Below are 22,798 nucleotides of genomic sequence, written 5' to 3'. Positions count from 1 at the left end.
CAGAGCTATAGAAATAAAACATACAGACACTTTGGAGATCAGGTGGCACCAATGTGCACAAGTTAAAACTTTATGTGCTATGCAGTATTAGGAGAAGAGCGGGAATAAAAACATGAGCGACATCTGTAGTTTAAAGATAATGGTGTGTTATTCTTTGATTCTTAACAAAGTAAAGAGCCAATGCCCACACAGACAGAATGGCAGATTGATGCAATAACTTTTGGGTTCCGCAATAATTATTTTCTCAAACAGTACTGAAGACTTAGATATATAAGTACTGGTAATATGTATTTTACATATACACACACATATATATATAAAATGTATATACATATATGCGCCGGGAAGAATTAGTGGGCATTGTTTTTACCATATGCATGGTTAGAATCTATATGGTGAGTCTAGCCAAAACAAGAAAAAAAATAAAACATTACTTTGGAGCACGTTTGCTGTTTTGGTACTTTTTAAGGTAAGGAAAAGAGCATGAACTGAAAGCTGGGGCTCAGCACAATTTTAAATCCTCTGACCCTTTTCTCCATAGCCATGTTGGGCAGGTCAGTAATCCCCCTCCAGGCCCCTAAGAAATGGCACTGGCTATACTCAGCGGCTGCCACCTGAATCGTTGTGGGGATTCAAGAGAGCTGTCCAAACCTCAGAGAAGGTGCCCATTATTGCTTGGCTTTAAGAGGCACCTCATTTCATGTGGTAGTTGTTTCAAACCCCAAGATTCATCCTGCACACTTCTGTAGAGAGCACAGGTATCCAACACGGGAAACCAGACCACATTGCTTTGGCACATTGCTGGATTCCCCCTTCTCCCGTGCAGTCACAGTAAGCAATCACCAGGGAGCCGTAGGTACCTGGTTTGCAGGACCAGTGCTGCTATGCGTGATAAGTAACATATGTTCCACTACGTATTCAAAGATGCTCGAGTCTGCCATTGGAGGTTCTCACACTGATCCCAGAGGATATGCTGTTGCCTTCAGTTGCATCTTTTCTTGCTCGAGTCTGCATGTGGGACACGGCTCGGTCCTGTGACGATGTTCTGGAACTTCTGGACAAGCACAGAACTTGGAATTATTTATAATTTTAAAAAAAGGGACTGAAACACTAACAAAGTATTTTCTGCAGTTTGGCTTCTGACTGCAGACCAACTCAGCAGCAACATTTGTTTCTCATTAAGTTTGTGGTTGTTGTTTTTTTTTTTAGCTCAATGGATAAAAGGCGGAGGAGGGTAGAGAACAGAGCTATGGCCTCTGAATGAATCACAGTCTCAGATATCAAATTGTTATCCTGTACTGCTTCCCTGCTACCCAGACCTCTGCTGTAACAAACTGAAGTCATCGTTTTCAGTCTGCGATCCCCCGGAGTCATGCCTGTGAAGGTGCAGTCCTATTTAGAAATTTCCCGGATGGATCCGATACCGATATATTCATTTATTTTTCTTTGTAACCAGACTCCTCAGCAGTAAATTCACAATGAGGACCGAGGTTTCCAAGCTGTGAACCAGAGCTGGGTGTTTCTGTGGCAGCCAGAGTAAGAGGGCAGTTGGCTCTCCTATCACCAAAGAAGGTGAAAGGCAGGAACCGTTTTTAGCGTTCATAAAAGACAGCTCCTGTAGTTCCTAAGCACACAGGACAAGGAGGCTGAATGACAGAAAATCTTTTAGATGGTGTTTATTTTCAAGACTGTTATTCCTTCACTATACTAGGTGTGGATGGCATTTTACACCAATGGGTATTTCACCCTATTTCCAGAGGTTTTCTACATGCAATCTCGATACACTTTCCTGGAGATTAAAAGTCATCATCTTTTATCACCCACTATGGCCAACTGCATGGATCTGCAGATTTTGCCGTTGAAAGTTTATTGCCAAATGCATTTGCGCCTGTTTGGCCCCAGCCAGGCTGAGCTAGAGTTTACTTCTGGTCTACTTCAGTGCTAGCTTTGTTATCAATATCAGAAACTGCTCTTAGTCATGGAGATGTGTCTTAAAGGAAGGTACAAACACAGTATTGTGTCAGCCAGCCAAAATACTATTGAACTACTGACTTGGTTAGTCTCAAAGATCAGAGTAGCAAATTACATTCTTCCTTTCAGGCCCTGTTCTGGCTAAACCAACACTACATTAAAGCACTTAACATTCCCTTCCACGCTGAAGGGAACCACCCTGTTTGCTGCCTCTCTGTGTGGCTGCACTTCATGCCACGCAGATTTGCTCTTCCTTGTTTGCTTTGGAAACTCGGCAGGAAGCCACCTCCAACTGCACATGGCATCTGGAGCTCAGGCTTTGACTCACTGCTTTTGTCTCACACTACTCTGGATGAAAAGGGCAGCTCAGTCAAGCAGGTACTTTCTTCTCCAATTCCCAGTACCATGACAGCAGCCTCCTCCTCCTTTTGTTCAGAACATCCTTAAATAATGCACTTTCAAATTTCTGTGAGGATCCCAAAGGTGGAGACAGTTAAATTCAGCTTCTTTATCAAACTCCAGAACAAACAACTTACTGCAAAGCATTCAAATTTGATGACACGCAGCAGCTGCACTTTTTTCGGGCAGTACTGTTAATTTTTCATTCAACATCTATTAACAGAATTAAAATGAAAGAGAAAAATGCCAAGAATCTAGAAATAATGTTCTTTCAGAGCTTTTTCCTATCTACTTCAACCTGGTTTCTAAAGGACACAAGATTTCTGCGATCTTGTATCTGAGTGTTTGGTCCCGTGTATCCCCTTGTTCCTTACCAGCACCACCCGACTAATCCTTAAACCACTTAGTTAATTTCAATCAAATTTGACATGAAGATCAAAACCACAGTTATACTAAGACCCAACCAGTTTTATGGAAATAAGCTACCAAGTAAAGGGAGACATCATTAAAAACACACCCATTGAGGGGAGGCCCCTAGAATGAGCTCAACTCATCAATCACAAGAAATCGCACGTGATAGAGAGACATCATGAATAGCCTACCCAAGAGAAAGAAACTCACATCACCGCATCTACTTTTTATTAGACACCTGAGAATCCAGCCATGAGACACAGGTCCCTAGGTGAAGCATGCTTTGCTGCTTGTTCTGACACTAGAGCTGCTCATTTAAAAACAAGCATTAAGAAAATGTCCCATCCCTTTCATCCATGTGACTCCTTTGACCTCGCTGGATTCCAGCATCTGCATCTATCCTTCACTCTTTCAGGCTCATTTCTTTACCTGATGCCAGCTGATAATGGTTAGGCGGGTAGCAAACCAGATAAGGCTCATTTCTTTCTCCAGTGCTTACCATTTAATGAGGGGCAAAGCAGACGAAAAATATGCAACATTATCTATGTTCACAAATTCTGCACTCACATATCCTATGTAAAGAAAAGATGCTATATGTTTATAAAGGGTAGGTGGAGCCTTTCCCATTCAATTTCTTTTAGCAGGATTTTTCTTAAACAGCGCTCCTTTTTGAGGAAAGAAGATATTAAATGTTCAGGAAAATATTTCCTTTGTATTTTGCTTTTCCCCACACATTTTTAATTATTTCTGAGTAACTTACCCCCTTTTCAGCTAAGACTTGTTTTGTTACCATCTTCTGTTTCTTGCACATTCTTTGGCTGCTTTTCATGCCTGTTATTTACATCTTGACTTTATTAAACCAGTGCATCTGTCCCACTCTTAATTCCTGGGAAACTGCAGTGCTACAGCTGAGCTTCCCACGTAAAGATTTAATTTCTGGGGGGCACCTTGTTCACCAGGCCTCAGGGGTGCACCTACATTAGCACTTCAGCTCCAAAGTGTGCTTTTGGAGCTAATCTCCTGTTTGCCACCAACCATGCTTTTCTTGTCATACTGCGATGGCCTCCAATGGGCATTCAGACCACTGGACAAAGCTACAACTAGTCCAAAGTAAAAATTCCCTGCAGTGTGCCCTGTGTGGGTGCCGTTCCTCAGGACCAATTGTTCTGCTCTACAAATGCATTTTAACACCACTTTTTCCAGTGACATCACTGAACGCGAGAGGAGAAATTGCCCCAGAATCTCCAAGGAGTGTTTCTATACTTTCAACTCATCAGTGTTTATAACTCACCCAAGTGCACCCTCAGCATTTTTTCTCTGCTCATTTGACTTGTTTGCTGTACATGAGGGTGAGTTTGCTGCTGCCTGAGCCCATTTTGTGACTAAACTGCTTTCCAAGTTCAAGTTCATTAATAACAGTTAGATTTGAGATTAATCCAGCTGAATGGGATCCAGTCAGGGTGGGAGGGTTAAATGTTGCCTCCAGGGAAATAGAATAAAGAAAGCAAAATACCAGAGAACATTTCCAAAATTTAGGTTAGCTCTGCAGTTTGGGAATGTAAAAATGGAACCCTTGTATATACCAAACTGTCTGGCTGCATAAAAGGCTGGGCTGGCTTCTGTTGTGTGCTTGATCTTGCGGCAGCTTGGGCAATGACACAGGTGGCAAGTTACACAAAATAATTAAAAATGGACTGTCAGAAGGCCCCAAGCTATGTATTGGTACACTACTTTTCAGTTACACTTGTGATACATTGAGACCTAAATTCTCTTGACTTTGCTATTACTGATTCTGACACATGTTGGATTACAGCGATACCTAAGTGAACAAAACCAGTCTCAGTAATCTCTCTGGGTATTCTTGGTTTTGTTTTGGTTTTCATTTGCCAGTGCTGTTATAGTTCTGTGTAATGATATTAATGAAGTTACAAGGCTGAAGACAAGATATGAAGAGACATTAGTATTCTTCAGTGCTATGGCACAGAAAAACAACAAACTCCTAAAAGCACTCACTGTGGTTCCTTCTCTGAGGTTTATTCTGTTTTAGATGGAACTAGAGTCTGTAAATAACAATTCAGCAAATCAAATTAATGACATCAAAAGGAATTACAGAGGCATCTGGGTTACACATTCATCTAACTATATATGAGCTCCCCTCAAATGGCACTTTATGTTTTTGCAAATTGAATTAGACACAATCTCATAGTGTACATTAGCAGGAATTAAATACTGAACTAGTTCCAGAGAAGCTACATCCCCAACATGCCCCCAAAACCATTTTATTGATGAGTATGAAACAGTTTATGTAGGCCTAACAATAGTCCATGCATCTTTATTGAGATGAGTGAATTTTATGTGGGAAATAAATCATAATTATAGCAAAATGTGAATGCTTATCATTCTCTGACCTCGTTAGCCTGACCTCCCCAGGGACCCATGATGTTAGTTCTGGTTTGCCTCTGAGATTCACATAATGTAGAAACCAGACAGGAAAGAGATTTTTTTTTTCCTGGCTTCAATCACAACAGCGTACAGTTACAGTCTGTGAGCCAGGGAAATAGCTGTGAGACAGAAACACTCACCACAGGTCCTTCACCCTGAAGCCATGTCTGCTCGCTGTGGGCCTTATGACAGGTTGGCACACAGTTGCTATAATTAGCTTGCACTGACTTGAGAAGCTACTTTCTGTTGCGGCTTTTTTTCTGTTTGGTTGCTTTGGGGGTGGTTTGGTTGTTGGTTGCTTGTTGTTTTTTTTTTTCAGAAACCATCCATGTAGTCTGTGTTTATAAGCCTTAATATCCACCAGCCAAGGAACAAAGAAGGACAAGAAGAACATAGCAGCTGCCCTCCCCTCCCACCTTCCACTCCTGTATGCAGGTGTCATGCTCACTACCACCATGCTCCAAAGTTTAAAAAATCCAACTCGCTTTGTTAAGACTGTGAATGCACTGAAGCAAGAGCCTGCCTCCCAGCAGATGATGGCCACCAAGAGAAGGGGAGTGACCTTTTCTGTTTGGAAAGCCCCTTGGATATAACTAACACCCCCTTACGTCGAAGCCCACTGTACCCCTCTTCCAGTTTATTGATTTTGCATTGGTCTGGATTATGAGCAGACGATCACTATGAGGAAATACTTCAGGTGGGAAAAAAAAGGGCACAAGGGAAATGGTACTTCAGTCAAGATGTACTACTCAGGGTGTTAACTGAAGTGAACTGGAACAGGAAGGTAACAAGAAGCATCTGGGATTTAATGTAGCCATAGTGATTTTGTAATTAAAGGAAAATAGCTACTGTGCTGTAAATATCAAGGCACTCCAGCCTACTTATCGTTCTAAATCGCAGACTATTGCCAAGCTGGCAAAGCTATATGGACTTTAATGATAACAAAATAGCTTGTGTCAGCACCCACTGACTTTGGTAGAGGTGTCTGACAGAAGCAGAGGTGTGTTGCATTTTTACCCTGGGCAAGAGGAATTACAGGCATGGTAGAAGAAAATGCAAACACTGATTTCTTTGCCCTAGCCATGTCCTGCGAGAATATGAGAGTTTGAGGGTTTCCTGAGTGCAACAGTTTGTTCCTTGAATGGCACTTTCCCCCTCTAGTTTTTCAGGTGAGGACATAAAATACTTGAAGGAAGAGGGAATTCTAATAATGTCCTGTCAGATGTATTTTAAACCCAATGTGGTCAACATTCTGCTGTGTATACCAATCTGAAGGAATTCAAAATCAACACAAGGTTATAAGTAGTTATTAGCTGTCTGACAGCTTTTCCTCTCAAACCTCATTACGGGAATCTGCTTCAAATGAGGCCATTCATGCTATACTGCCTCTTACATAGACAGCCTTGAATTTTAAATGTTTCATTATCCTTTGTATGCCCCCACACCACAGCCAACATCTTGCACAAAAATGGCTAAATTCTTGCATTATCAAAGCAGATCCTGGGTGATCTGTTGGACGAATTGTTAGGTCTGTCCACTCTTGTCAGTGGGTTAGATTCATACATGCATGTCTCATGGTGGCATTTCTCTACAAAAGTAGTCTTCTGAATGTTTGGGGTCCCCCGCCCCCCCCCCCCCCGCCCCCCGCCATCTCTGTTTGGATGACCACTGCTGTACATTCCTCTGTTCTCACTGTTGTTCACTAAATCACCATGTCCACTAAATTATTACTAGGACTACTCTGAAGTCAGTGGTCCATGTGCTTGCAAAAGGTGCAAAAGAGGGGAAAAAGGGGAACCCTTTTGCTTGAAGTACTTGTGGTGGTTTCTCTGGACCACTGTGTGAGTTGTGATTCTCTCCAGACTTCTGCTGGGTGCTCAGCTGGCTTCCACGCTCTCCTGTCTGTTTTCCTCTTACGTTTACAGGTAACAAACCATCAGCTTGCGCGCACCAGAAACTCATTTGCTGTTGTAGCTTCCTGAGGCTCTGAAGCTCTGCTGCTCCACAGGCTGCTTCCAGACGATGTGGTACAAACACAGCTGAAAACTATTTCACAGGGCTTAGGTACCAGCTCACATAGCAGCCAGACATAGCTGCCTGGGGTGTTCCCAACCCACCTTGCCCCAGTGCTTGTCACCACTCTTCTGCTGAGGCTGGTTAGCAGAAGAAAGTACCAAGGGATCCCCCGCTGTATCAGGACAAAGGCAGTTGTTCACATGCACTGCTCAGGTGACCTGCAGCAAAGGAACAGGGACAAGAGGCTGTGGAGGGAAGGAGCAGTACAAATGTCACACGAGTGCTATGTATGAGCGTGAGCGCCTACCTGCTCCAACAGTAACTATGTTTTTATATTAACCTCTCAAATCAGTGTAATGTGGTACTGAAATACAAACTCTAAGTACCAAAGAAGTTTAAGTACCCGTTGCGCAACATGCTGCACTTACCCACAGCAAGAGGTGGTCCCCACACCAGGCAACACCTAAGGAGCTAACTGGGAAACGAGATGAAGCAGAAAACTGGGTAGAGTAGGGAGGTGACCCAGCCCTGGGTAGACCCTGTCACTAGTGATAGAGCAAGGACATACATTGTCAGTCATCCATGGTGACAACAAAGAACAAAACTCTAAAAAATTGTTCTACAAAACCTCTTCCACCGTGGTGTGTGGGTGCGGTTAGGTTCAGAGCCTGAAAGACAGAGTCCCCATTTGACCTACAGAGCAGATGCAGGTTAAAAGCAGACTTAGTGGAAACTTCCTTGACTGGAATTATTCAACCATGACCCAGAAGACTCCCTTTCTTGGCAGAGGCCATGCTGTATTCTGCTGTCCTTGAGACAGGCGGGTAGCTTGCAAAGCTTGTTCTTGAAAGTGAGGCAGCCTATAAATTGAGCCAGGATTTAATTTTTTTAATTCTGCATGCATATAACTTACCTGGTCACTAAACTGATTTTCAAAAATCACCTGCATTTTTCCAGGTGACGGAAAAGTTGGAAAAGAAATCTCAGAAAATGAGGTATTTTTGTTATGACATCTGTCACACTGAATGCTAGAAAGGTAAGGAAGGTGCACTTTCACTCTTAGTCTAATGTAATTTTCTAATTTTATTCCAAACACCATTTATGTTCACTTGTAGCCTTGGACAGAAAACTGGAGCAAAACTTTAAATATTCACTCTATATTAATCTCTACATTATTGATTTTCAAAATAACATGTATCTGTACGGATTTATTTCTAGCAGCAAATTCAACTATAACAACAAATATGCATAAGCAGTCTTTCTTTTACTAAAGTAAGAATGCAGTATGCAAGAGCTAATCCTCGAAAACCTATCAAAAGTATGCTGAATTATTTAAACTTGCAAAAAATTACATATTAATAGAAATGGAAACATTTTTTATTACTGAATTCTTTAAGAAGAACACTCTGCCACAACAGGCAATGAGGATGAATGAACTATGTGGCTGGGCAGAGTGCACGTCGTCTATTCTGGATAGTTATTTTAAATGGAAAACAGACAATTTAGACTAATTTTGTCCCTGGTATAAATCTATTAGCATTAATGGTGTTGTGACTACTTGTACCAAACTAAAATTTGCCTCTATTTCTTAAAGACAGAGCCATTTAACTGTGGGTTTCTCAGGCTGTTAGCTGAACTAGGAAGCTTTAGGAAGAAGAGGTGTGTAGGTACAAGCTGTTGAGGGCTTTTTCTTCAGGAGAGAGGGAACAAAGTGAACTCATTGAGTTCAAGAGAAACAAGGACCATGAGAGACAGAAGGAGGCCAGATCCTTGTGGCTTTCAGGAAGAAGCAAACTGCCTCATGGCTTGGGCTGGATTGATGAGGAGTAGCAAAGTGATTGTGGTATATGCTAAAACAGAGAAACTGGGAGGAAGAAATAGAAGAGAAAAAGAGATTGCTTGGGGAAGGCTGAATATGTTCAGAGTTAGTGGCCATGCCTGAAGCCCTTGGAAGCCAGGATACCAGTGCAGCAGAGCTGGATATCTAGGGAACAGGGAAAGGCCCTTCCGTTTTGGATCAAGGCCAGCAGCTCTTTGACCAGACTGTGTTGGCTGAAATACAAAAAACAGGCCTGTGTCTGGGCATATCCAAGGAAAGTTCTCTAGTGAACAGAATAGGAAGGAAAAAGAAATTTTAATACAAGCTCTTCCTTCCACAAGAAGAGAAAAAAAAAATCAACCCAAAGCCAGATAACCAGTTTCTGAATCTGAAAGTTGCTGAGGCTGCAGAATTGGTGCTGCTTTTGGGGTCCATGCCCAGTTTCCTAAGAGTGCAGGAGAGTGAGGAGGGAGGACTCTCAAATAGGAATGACAGTTTTGAACAGGTATCTTTCAGCGTGACTACAAAGTCCTTCAGATTGCCATATTGTGGCTGGCTGGTTTGGACCTTAACAATTCAGACATTTCCAGGGCTTTCTCCTAAGGTTTGGGAGGCTTTGTCCGGCCTGTGACAAAATTACCCAGATTCGTAATTAATAAAAGCAAAAATGTACGTTAGTATGGATGAATGTTTCATTTTTAATAATGGTAATAGAAGACCTTCAGTTAATGAGCCCTCATGGAATAGCTCTGTAACAGCCCCTTCAGCCACACAGAATCATGGAATAACTTGAGTTGGAAGGAACCCATAAGCTGGAATAAGGATCATCAAGTCCAACTACCTGCTCCTCACAAGACTACCTAAAGCTAAACCATGGTTGTTAGTGGGCAGTATTTGCTCCTTAGCAAAAGACTACTGCAGCAGTGCACTGGAGGGAACTATAAACTCCGAAGTTTCTTTTCAATATTTTGTGTCAATAATTCTGACAGATTTTCGCACTTTTAACAAAAACCAGTTCCAGGGAAGCCAATGTTAAACTCCCATTTAGATAGCAGCAATACCACATTTCTTGCCTCTGCACATTTTTCCAGTCTTCTGAGAAAATAATGTCTGGAATAAGATAAGTGTGTTACCCATCGTGCTGCTTACAAGTTTTTCCTACACCTTTTCCCATGTATGGTTTCTGTCATAGGTAGCACGACCAGTAATAAAAGACATTTATAGCACATTGCTTCTCAAAGGTAGGTTTTGGCTGCAGTTTTGCTTCCAGCTACAGTGTCCACATTCGGACAACTTGCACTGCGTTGAAGCAGACAAAGTGGTTTGAGACTATGGGACTGGTAAATGGCAGTAGACAGGTCTAAAGTGTATTGTTTTTAAGCGGTTCACTGCCCAGAGTGAAAAATGACACCGGGTATTCAAGTGTGAGCCAAAATAAATCCATTTTTAAATGGTGATGTCTCTCATGGAATAAAAACTGAAGGGCCATGCTCTGACAACGTAGTACAGCCACCTACTTATGGCATGTCAGGACAGCAATAAGTGACTCACCGCCCACCTACACTCCAGGAACACCAGCGCCTGATGTCTCTATCACAGTGTTGTCACAACACTGAATTTAGACAAACTTTTTCCCACTGCCCACAGTCTGTACAGCACTTACCACTTGTTTACTTTTCCAGGTCATCAACCCTTAAAATATCTCAAGGTGAAAATGAGTGGGAATGACATTACACAAACACTTCCCTTTCTTAGTAAGCTTATACTAATATTTGCTTTAAAATCCCTTTGTTGATAAATGCTAATTAAATACCAACTCAAAGCTTTATTTTGACCCTCTCTTGGGGTCTTTTGGATGCCTTAATTTGCAGGGCAATCAACAAGTCCCACATAATTTTTTCTGTAAGGTGATCAAAACCACCATTAGAGGGAAAAAAGAGGATTTCATATAGTAGGAAGAAAGGGGAGAGAAACATCTGGAGCAGAGAGATTATGAGAGTTCCTAGCTGTGCCATCAATTGTCAGTGATGTAAAAATGGAGCACAGCAGTGGCTTTTTCATGTGATGGTCAATGAACTGCAGAGAATATTCCACCCGTAAAGAGATTCATGAACTGGTCTGTCCAGCCAGACATCAGCTGGTGCTTCCTGAGCTTTATTTATCCTTTGAGAAGCAGGTACCTGCCAGGGGCTAGTGTACTGCCTAATTTTGCTGTGCGATGCATGGCCATGGGAATTAGGGTGAATGTTGTCTGCAGGTAGGAAAAATTACTTTCTTGGCTCATTCTGGGAACAAAGCAAGCTAGTCAGGTGGAGAAGAGGATATAAAGGGAAGAGATAAAAAACATGGGTTAAATGGAAGTGTGAAAGGAAAAATTTCAGCCTCAGAGGCTGCTTGTATAATAATAAATCAAATGGGACAGGGCCCAATCTCTGCAGGCTATTAGGATGGTCCTGTTCACATTTGAAGAGCTAAGCTGTCTTCTTCATACTCCCCTCTCAAATACCTGGTACATATTATGCTCCAAACTATTGGCCAGACGTTGCCTGAAAGACTGGTAGGTGGCACAAAACAAAGCACTATTGGAGACCAAATCCTTAGCTAAAAAGTAAGCATTCCAGGTGACTATACACTGATGCTTGTGCCCAAAGTTTGTTTCTGCTTTGCTCTTAAGCGTGGAGGAGTCAAAGAAGACAGTTCTTCTCCCAGGATGGCATATGGGGCCCTGATCCACAGAGGAGCTAAAGGTGGGGGGGAACAATTTGACCGAACTTTGTACTATCTACATAGTTGCTCCATCTGTTTTATTAGGCAAATTGAGTCGCTTGATATTGAAATAACACATTCTCACACAAGTTCCCAGTCTCCCAGAAGAACCTCAAGGCTTCATACACACTTGCCAAAAGGTAGGGTCTCAGCCCCTGCAATCAGTGACCGCTCTGTCATGGCAATAGCTGAACGCTCCTCACAAAGCATTCATTACTTTCTGGGTTCTTAGATATTTAGTCATGACTGATGTCAGTTCCTCAGTACACCAGCACAAGTGTAACCTCCCAGGGTGACTTTGGATGCATAGCAGAACTAGAAGCTCCTCTGTCCTTCTGACAGGATGAGACATCTTTTCCTTCCCAAATGAGCTGCCCTGTGGTGAATGGAGCCTTAGCACTGAAGCTGAAGGGTGACTATTCACGTCTGATGGCATTGCCTGAGACGTTGATCACTTTGGAATAAACTGCCACCGGCAATGGAACTGCAGCTGAGGTCTGGGTACTTCCACTTGCCACCCTCTCCCCTCATTGGCACAGCCTGAACATTGGGAGCTGGGGAGAGGTTAGGTGGTTTTCACTAGTTTTAGGCAGAGAACAAAGAAGTACTGCAGGATTTGAACCAGTTTGTTCAGCAAAAAGTAGGTGATAAAAAATAATAATCCTTAAACCCCTAGATACTCAGATTGTGTTATTACTTGAGAATCTCAGTTTTCATATAAAAACTAAAGCAGGAATATATTCCTGATTGCCTGAAAATAAGTCCCAACACTCCAAATACCAGATGGCAAATAAAAAAGACCCAAACGTACTATTTTTCTTCTGTACATTAGAGGGGCTTAGGGAACAAAAAGATTCATTTTTATATGCCTTGCTTTAGCAGTCTGGTACAAAAATGCTCATATCTAGCTAATAGGAAGGTAATTTTCTGAGGGCTGGCATGAGATAGTAGAACGTGTGTGGAGAATGTGACAGTAAAGATCAGACTACACAGAACAAATGGTGGTGAGGTGAAATACAGTCTTGGATGTGTTTGAGAGGCAAAGCAGGACAACGATGAGTGAGGAAATGAGGAGAGAGAGCCCAGGCCATGGTGTGACTTCAGGAGATATTCTTATTAACACTGACCTTCGGAGTGCAGAAAGCCAAATTTATGCTATGAGTGCTGTATGAGGTAGCTTGGTACTGCCAGGCTATACTCCAGCCAAGTGTTCATACTCCAGTTGCAGGTTAGATCGGGAAAACTCTGCTTCTGCTGGTAGCGTTGTTGCAGCCCTCTTGAGGAAGGGGGTAAACAAAAAAAAGCCATCCTGTAAAAGAGCACTTTTGCTGATACGCCTTAATCCGTACTAGGGGTTTCTGCTGGCACAGCTATACTGGCTGCAAATCAGACTTCAGCACTCCCCTGATTGATGTACATACCTTGCAACAGTTTGTCATGCTGATCTGGCCAAGGACTGTGCCAAGAGAGAGGGAGTCAACAGACCAGACAAGGAGGATGAAAGTGCAAGAGAGTAGAGAAGTTTTCATGTTGCAACCAAGCAGAGGGTGAATAATAGTGGAAAAAAGATCAACATATTACGGATAAACAGTGCTCACCATGGTTTGCTGGATGAACTTCTAATTCTAGCCATATAAACTTGGAATTTTTTTTGTTTAAAAGAGAAGCCTCTGTTTTTCATTGCTGTGTTAGCTGTCTGGTGTTTTGTTGAAAGAGCATTATAAGAGATATCCTTTTTTAATATAAAGATATATTAGCTTGTAAACTTGAAAGGCAGCCTGTGACTGTTGAATACATGAGCCTTCAAAAATCATGGGCTAGTGCTTCATTACAGGTAAAAATTGCTTTATTTTCATCAAAACATGGTGTTGCCATTGCAGATCTCCTCCACCCTTTAAATTTATTATGCTGGCTGCTCTTCAGATTTCTTCTAACTATTTTTGATGCACCACCCTTTCACTGGCAGTCCTTCTGGTTTCCCATGTATTATTTATTTAAAACATTAGTTATCTCAGGTCCAGCGCTTTTCTTGCAAGCCATACAGGAGCTTGAGTTGCAGTGTGAGATTATTGCTGTGGCTTAATGAACACAATTGATTTAAGAGAGACAAGAAATGCCCTAATGAAATCTCTCAGATTATGATACTGTTACTACACACTGTACTACATCTCTATATACTACGCAAAGATAGATCCAGTGTATGTATGCACAGACTACGTGTATACATACAATGGGTATTGTATACACACATGTATGTGTATTGTGTTCATATGGTGGGTGCTGTATAGTGTATATATAGCTTATTTATGGTCAGTCTCAGTCATGCGTGGCTTAGTAGTGTTACCTGATAATATAAAACCACAGACAATACAAACCCATTTAAATTAAGGTCAGCAAGGAAGACTGGAGTAAGGAATGGATCACTGACACTGCTGACAAAAAAGAAGTAGCAATTTCCCAAGCCAGTAAAGCCAGCGCAGCATCATGGAAGTACTTACTGTTCATGGGGAACTGGTTGGAAGTTTCAGCTTCTGGACAACAGAAGAAGAAATAATCATTTTTTTCCATAACTGAGAGTTACTTCCAGAAGAATGCCAGTGCTCATTTTCTGTTTTTCCAAACACGTGAAAAGCTAGTCAGTTAAAAGCCTACCCTCCTATTTTAATATACTGTCTTTGACATACAAACGTCTGTTTATTGCGTTAGTGAATGCTGAATTAGAAATCACCTTTCAGCTGTTTTTGTGACATACATTCCCCACTGGTACCTAGCTGTATATGATGCTTATATAGACTCAACTGCCATACAACCTTGACAAACTATTGCTTGCTACACAATAGAGAGGTCTACAGAACAGTAAGATGAATCACTATACCTAGAGAATACAATTTCACTATTACACTAGGAAAAAAAACCAAATAACAAGTGTCTGTGAATCTTTATCGGTTTTTAAACTGTTGGGAAATTCTAGGGAATTCATGAGATCTCTTGAACCAACTTCAGTAGAAGCCAGGTCAGGTCTATTTAGCATTGCAGAAACACAATAACTAGATAACGGTTATTAAAAGCAGGTCTCCACTGAATTTCACTAGCTTTAGTAGACCAAAAGGATGACTTATTTCTTATGGTCAGTGGCCTATAATATAAACAGAGACAATAAGTTTGACATATATCACAGTGTTCTTAAAGTATGTGGTCTTTTAGCAGTCTGTGCTTAGAATTTTTAAGGGAGTAGCAAACAACTGTATAGTTGGATCTTGGTATTCACCACTAAATTTGGTCATAGGTATTAAAAGCAAAAGTAGTCAGGAACTTGTGTTGCCCTATTACAGGGATATTTCTACTTTTATATATATATTATTTTGTAGATAGTCTGAATTGATCCCAAACCATTCCTTTACTTGAAGGATTTTTCAGGATGCAAGTTACTAAAATACTGAATTTGACAGTTTCTCTGCTAATATGAACAGACACTTTAAGAAGCTTGCAAGCTGCCCAAGCAGCTAGAAGGGCCCCAACTACCAGGGATGAGTGCTGCGGTTCCCTGACCCAGACCCTAGTGCATCCCTTGCTGCTGTGGCAAGTGGAAATGCAGACTGGGCAAACCTCCCCATAAGCAGTATCACGAGTCTCCTGACAAACCCAGCAGGTACCACAGAGAATGCTGCCTTAATTTCAGCAAAAGCTCTTCAGGCTATTAGGTTTCAAACACAGCAGTCAGGCTCAATGAACCAGAATTTCTTCTGCTCAGTTCTACTTACAGATGAGTTCCCCAAAGGCGGCAAAGTCACCCTTTCACTCTCCTGCTGTTGAGGTTTTTTTCTTCCTTTCCTTTTCAAATCTTGTTGTTTACAGCCCATTTACACCATTTTGTACTAAGCCTGGGCATTCTGAGTCAGTGCTAGGCAGCAGACAATCAATCAGCACTGCCCTAGACCTGCAGCAGACTGAAAGTGGCCATCACCTTCCCAGAAGGAGAAAAAGCCTGCAGCCACCTCTTTCCCCTGCGTACCCAGCATCCCAGCTGAACGGGAGTCTTATTTTCACCCTGCAGAGTCACAAAATCCAAAGACAAATCTGACCGCAATGACTGGCCAGCAAACAAACCATGTGGTAATACTGGTTTGCAGAACTTTCTCTTCAAGCAATTCTGACTAACAACCAAATAGCAGGAGAGCCCCAACTTCCCTTTGTTAATTCTCCAGTGATGGCATAGCTCCCCTCAGACAAATCCTTGTAAAAACTCGTTCAAGCAGCTCTAATTAGCCTTTTGGGGAGAAGTTTTTTAAGAAACCTAGATATAGCAAAATGTAAGCATAATGGGTCATTAAATACCCCTTAATTTGAAGAGACATCCAATTTGGTATTCAGGAACAGTATCCTTAGACAGTAGTTTCTTTTTAGAGAGATGTGAAACTGAGTTTTTGACTCCGTGTGTACAGGAAATCGTACAACAGCTTTTATACGAGTAGAATCATTGCCAAGCACATGGTGTTAAAAATTGCCAGGATTAAAAAACTCACAGAATTGCTTTAAGAATCACAGTGTCTTCAAAAACATAAACTTGCATCTTTTTTATATTCTCCCATTTATTTTCTGCTTTAAGGTTCCCACTTTCGAGCTTTTTCCAACCACAGTTGCTTGCCTTAGCAAGCTAAGATTGTCGCAATTATACAAGGATATGCAGTTTCTAGAACAGCAACAAATATTGTGAGGCTCACCATAAAATAGCAAGTTGGCAGTGTCGCAGTAAGGATATTAACTTTTGTGTCCTCCCAAACTGCGTTTTCTATAAATAGCGTCTGTCTGCTTTTACTCCTGCAGTTAATTACATAGATTTTCCTGCATTTCCTCTTCTGCAGTGTCCCTGTGAATCAGTATGTTGGCTCATGGACTAAAGCAATGTTTATGGTTATTCCCCAGTAAATGCCTTCAACATTAAAGCATTGATAGAAAAGAACGTATTTCTGCAAGTGGGGAGGTTAGGTGGGTAAGGAGCTGTCTCTGCTTTCCCACTGCAGAAGGGGGCAGCTTGCTGCGGTGTGTTATATTTTTTGGCAAGTGTGCCAGGCACAGATGAATCACCGCAGGATCATGACAGGCTGGGGTTTCTCCTGCATGCATCTCCTATTGTGTGTGCCCCATCCAGTTTAACTTTGTCTTTCATGGTGGAGAGCTTGTTGTTCTGTGCTCTGGACTGGCTTGGGCAAGACTTTAAGGGGAAATTTACCTCCCCCAGCTTTGGATACCACCAGAGAAACACCTTCCTCTGCACTAGTGACTTATGGCTTCTACAGTCAGTGGAAAGCAGTAAGTGCTTTTGAGCATGAGCTTCACCTGACCTGTTTACCTACTAACCCACTTCAGGATGTTCTTGGTGCCCTAAAAGTGATGATTTCTCTCCACCGTTAATAACTCAGTCATGTGAGATCATTAGAGGAAAGTTCCAGATTTGAAATCTCTAAATGCTGATCAATGGCTCTATATGGTTAGTTCTTACAGCTCAAATATTACTGTCATTAAGTATCTGCAGACTAGTATTTTCCACAAGAATTATCCCTATAAGCTAACTACAGCTACCTGATTGCTTTATTTCTTTACTTTCCAGACTCTGCTACACCTTGATTAGTTTCTTATATAGTTTATTACAATGTAGTACAGATTTCCATATCCTTTGTAGTACAGATTTCCATATCCTTTGTCGCCAGTCCCTGCAGCGTCACAGGGACCAGTTGACTCATTTGCCAGGGGCAGATGGGGCTGAACAGCTGGCTCAGGCTGATGGTGTGCTAGAGCAGGAGATCCTGCAACATGTAGCTGGCAGGATGCAAGATGCAGGTGCCCTGAGGGCACAGTAGATGGGAAAAACATTTCAGTGAAAGGCATGCAGAATGTGAGAGACTTGTTAGGTCCTGGTAATGTTGCTCTCACTTCCAAAGGGCAGAAACCATTTCTCAATAATGTCTTACCAATGCACTGAAAAAGTCTAGCTGGACTGCTCAGGCCCTGCACAAGATCCGCTTCCCTTAATGCTGCAACACTGAATATCCCTCTTTGTCTTTCACACATGGCTCCTGCTCACCTTGGGACCCAAATCTCCACACTCTGGCTGTTGAGAAACAAACAGGATTTGGAAGCTGCTTGTGGTACGTATGTATAGAACCACAGAATCATAGAGTCATTTAGGTTTGAAAAGGCCTTTAAGGTCATATATGCCTCTGTGCATGCATGCGCTTGTCTGTGTGTATCTATGTATCTCCTGTAGCATGGAAGGAAATGAAGAATTATGGCATTTTGGCTGTGTTGTCTCTCCTTATCCCATTCTGGCACTTTTAACATGCTGTTCACACTGAAAACCTCTTGCCTTCTTTCTGTTAGTTTGAAACATGTACACCTGTCCGCTTTACAGAGAGCCAGATGGGATATGTCTCATCTGCAAAGGGCAGAACAGATTTTGTCTGATGTGTGGTACCATGTCTTTACAGCTATTTTTATAGTTCTTAAAGTCCCAGATTCTGACTGAGGCCTCTGGGTGGTTCCATAATATTAAGCATATTAATATTAAAATAAGTCCTTTGGAACAGAGAGGTGACCCTTTATGAGGATCGGGGTAAATTGATAGATGTTTCTGACCATATCCAACATGAGAAATCTTTATTTTAGGATCATATAAATATTACAAAAGTGTCCTAGTAAATTGGACAATATGTTAAAATTAGATTTGTTTCATCTTCTGATGATAGGAAGAAGTTAATTGTTGAAATGGAATAATGGCAACTCCAAGCATTCAAAGGCCATGACAAGTCAGATAATGAGTTATTACATCAGTAATATATTTGGGATCCTTCCTCCTTGCCTATGGGGTTTTCATCCTTAGGGTTCAGGTAGGTACATTCTCAAACTGTTCCACACAACTACCAGGCCAAACACATTTTTTGGTTGACATTGCGATTCTCACATACCCACAAACCCCAAAACCATAGAAATACTTCAAATATAATCAGAGTTGATGACTCTGAGAAGATAAAAGAAATGGCTATCTAATCTCTAAGGAACCCGCCTGCTCACATAATAACTTGATAATGATTTCAAGCTGTAGGCCATGTGGGATCTAAAAGGCCAGGTTAATACAATGTCTTGGGCTGGACAATTCTATAGTTCCTTCTAGCCTTAAGAGCTAGGTTATACCTAAAGGCTCAGCTTTTAATGGTCTAGGCTATCAAAGATGAGCTCATTAGTCATATTATCAGCATAACCAATGCTTAGAGCCTCTGTCTTTTTCAGCTTTAGTCCTTGATCTGAAGAAAATTTGTGCTGTTGAAGAAAAAAGTCAGACATTGGGAAAGGTTCTAGGGAAAGCTTGACATGCAAGAGATATTGGGCATCAGAGGCTGAATTCAGGTTAACGGCAGGAGAAATCAGAGAACAGACAGCCAGCAAAACACAGAATGGTTTGGCCCGTGAGGTGGAGGACAATCAGAAGCATCCATGTGACATCAAAGGAAGGGCTCTGCAAGGGAAGGGGTCATCAATGGATGGCAGGGATTGCTCAGTCAGAACACAGAGTAATCCTCAGGCATACCTCAGTTTTAGTGCTTTGCTCCAGTGACCCTGAAAGACAGTAAAGGGCCCACATTTTAGGTCAGGTTATCCAGTAAAATTAGCCCTTGGCTCTTGGGTCCTCAGGCTTTTCCAGTTAGCTCATGTTCCTAGAGGGTGATACCTTGCAGGGACCATGCATCATCTGGACTGATTTAAAGCCAGACTCCCTCCACCCCCTTTCCTCCAGAAGACCCCATAAAAAAGAGATGCTGGTGTATTGCAGTTAACAACAAAAGCAACATACTTGTCATTTTGCAATCTGAAAGGTAGAGCCAGACTTGTGCATGTGTATTTTGTACCAGTTGAAAGCTGAATTTGCTGCCTGCCTCTTATTTGCAACCTCACATACTTGGACTGTGTAGGCGGAGAGAGATCAACTATGAATTCAGATAGAAATGGTTATGCTTTCTCAAATCTCATGTGCACAGTTTTACTTAGAAAGGGAAAGATTAAATTCTTGGGAGTGTCTACATTGCCAAAATCTTTGGCTAGAAAAGCCTGGCAATCACCAGATTTTATAGGCTTTTTATAATAAAGCTAATTCTTGTTTTTATGTATCACACATTAAGGGTCCTCTGATTTTAATATAAACATCCAGGACAGGATTCTTCATGAGACTGAGAGGTTGTTACAGTCAATGGGAAAATTTTCTTGTGATACTGCCTTGTGATAGTTTAGCTTGCCTATATTAATAAGAAAGCAGTTTACTAGCAACAGAGAAAGTCCAAGCCAATGATAGGAGAACAATAATTTTTCAGCTCTCGACCAGTGGGGTGTTACATTCTTTCTACTGTTTTATTTATACTGCAGCTTTGCAAGGGTGGCCCTTGGCTCTGGTGTGCTCAAATACAAGGGCTTTAAACTGTTTTGAAATTAAGGATTTAGCAAACACAGAGGTTCTCACCCAACTGTTATCTTTCTGCTGCTGTATCTATTTGCAAAACTCAGCTATGCGAGCTGGGGATTACAGAAGAACTTTCGCTCTGTTTAATATCTTTAAACTAAGTTTCTCTCCTGTTACTCCTTTGTGGAACAAAGCTTGTTAATGAGAACCCTGAGCACTCCAAAACAGAATGCAAATAAAACAGGTTTTAAAATATAGCCCACTGACTTATAGACCGTTTCGCATAGCTATGTGGTTGTAACTGACAATTTTGGGATATCTGGTGTCACAGGTTCAGTCAGTATCACAAAGCATAAGCACAGTTCATCCCAGGTTAGGCTCTGCATACTTGCCAGTACACAGGTGTTTTCCTTAAACAAGTAGCTTAAGGGTTATGTGAGCATGTGTCTTTTCTTACCTTGCCTTGAGCATTGTGATTTAAAATTTAATGCTATTACATCTCCAATCCTTCATTCCCTTTCAGTTACTGTTTGCTGAACATACAGTGCAAAACCTAATCTACACACCATTTCTTGCATGGCATCAGGGTGCGGTGGACTCACCTGTTTCTCAGTGACTCAGCGACCGGCTCGTGTCCCCTCCCAGCACAGGTTCCTACCACCCCGCAGCACTGGTGTCTGCACCTTCCTTGGGCTCAGACATGCCATACTTGTGAGTCACGTGGCACTGATACAGATGTGAACAGTTTGCTCTGAGGGGTGATGTGCTTTGACATCAGAAAAGAGCAAAGATTACTGTTGCTTCTCCTCTCAACCACCAACCATTGTGTAAACAAGCTACAGGGCTCTCCAGAGAAAAGACGAAGCCTCAACGCTGCTCAAGCTCCTGAGAGCCAGGAGTGAACCAGAGCCCCACAAAACAGTGGGTCGCAGAGGCAAGTCGTGGAGTCCAGCAACCTGCTTTTTGGCGTATCTGCAGCTGCCTGCAAGGAGCCTTCAGGTGGGTAAGCTTGGTTTCTGGGAACATTGCAGAGTCATACTGTATCCTCCTTATCCCATTCTGGCATTTCTAAAGCACAGGAAAAGGATTTTTGTTCATTCCCGCATACCCCAAGTTAACCCCAAGTGTAAGCAAGTCAGGAACTGGTTTAATCAAGGCAAAAAACAAACACAGAAAATTAAAATTGGGAGGTAGTGTTTGTGTTTTTTTTTTTTTTAATTTGTCTCCTTTGTCTGTAAGGGATAACATTTTTGTATTTTTTCCCTTATCAAGTAAGGAGCAGATTTACCAAAGAAACCCAGGCCAATTCTCCCTTTTCCCCTTGCACAAAGTAAAACCTTGTTGCTTCCGTATAATGAGCTGGGAAACCCAGGAAATCCCTGCTAACCTTGCAGTAGCATCAGCATAGCTGACAGCAGGATTGGTAAAGGGTTTGTGGCTTCACACAGTACTAATATCAGGCCGTGCACTGAACTAGCACTCACCTAGTGCCTCAGGGCCTGAAAGGGGGTCATAATTATCTACACGTTTCCGAGCAACTACAAACATATTGCAAATGGGGAAAGAAAGGATGAAGGCGCAGCACTGTGTTATAACTACAGGCTGTGAGACTCAGGTAACGGCTTTCACGCAGTTTTCAGGCATTTTGTCATGGCAGCATCTTAAATGTGGGACCCAGGTCCTCTCCCCAGGAGATGCCCCTGTCCTGTCCTGACCTCCTTTTGAGATGAGAGGTCCACACTTTGTGCCCGTTTTCCATGATAACAAGAAACTCACTGAGAAGTATCGGGGGCTCGCTACTGAATGCAGCAAGATCCCACCTTGGGATATCACAGGATCAGGACCAAGGGTCACACCACAAAACGCACAGCCTGGAGCGACCTGTAGCAACCTTTTGTGCTGCCTGAGGAATCTCATATTTAAAAGAACTGCTCTTAAACCCCAACCTCAAGCGATGCTGCAAAGACTCACGTCCCGCCTGGTAGCAATAACCTCCGTTATTCTGGTATTACTTGATCTTGAAACATCTGCATACATTCATGTGCTTGTGACTTTAGACCAAGTCTTTCAACCTGGTTTATTCTCCCTTCCGTATTTCAAGGCCGTCTATCGCGCTCCCCACCCCCACCCCCCGCGCGGGCAGGGAGCGCGAGCCGCCGCGCGCGCGGTGCAGGCACTGCCACCCCTGGCTGGAGACCCCTGCCCCGAGGGACCCGCACGGGCATCCACGCAAAGGCTGCGGCCCGGGGCGGGCGGCACACACCGCTTTCCGCAGAAACCTCCGCTCCGGCGGCCGGCCCGGGGCGGCCCCGGGCACCGCGCCCGTACCGGGCGGGAGCGGAGAGCGGGGAGCGTGTGCGGGGAGCGTGTGCGGAGAGCGGGGAGCGTGTGCGGGGAGCGAGGAGCGGGGAGCGTGTGCGGGGAGCGAGGAGCGGGGAGCGAGGAGCGGGGAGCGAGGAGCGGGAGCGGGGACCGGCCGTCGCGCTGTGCCGCCCGCGCTGCGCACAGGGACGGCGGCGCCCGCGGCG

Source organism: Falco rusticolus, chromosome 2 (genome assembly GCF_015220075.1).
Source record: "Falco rusticolus isolate bFalRus1 chromosome 2, bFalRus1.pri, whole genome shotgun sequence".
In the NCBI taxonomy this organism is placed as follows: Eukaryota; Metazoa; Chordata; class Aves; order Falconiformes; family Falconidae; genus Falco; species Falco rusticolus.
This window is presented reverse-complemented; position numbering follows the sequence as displayed.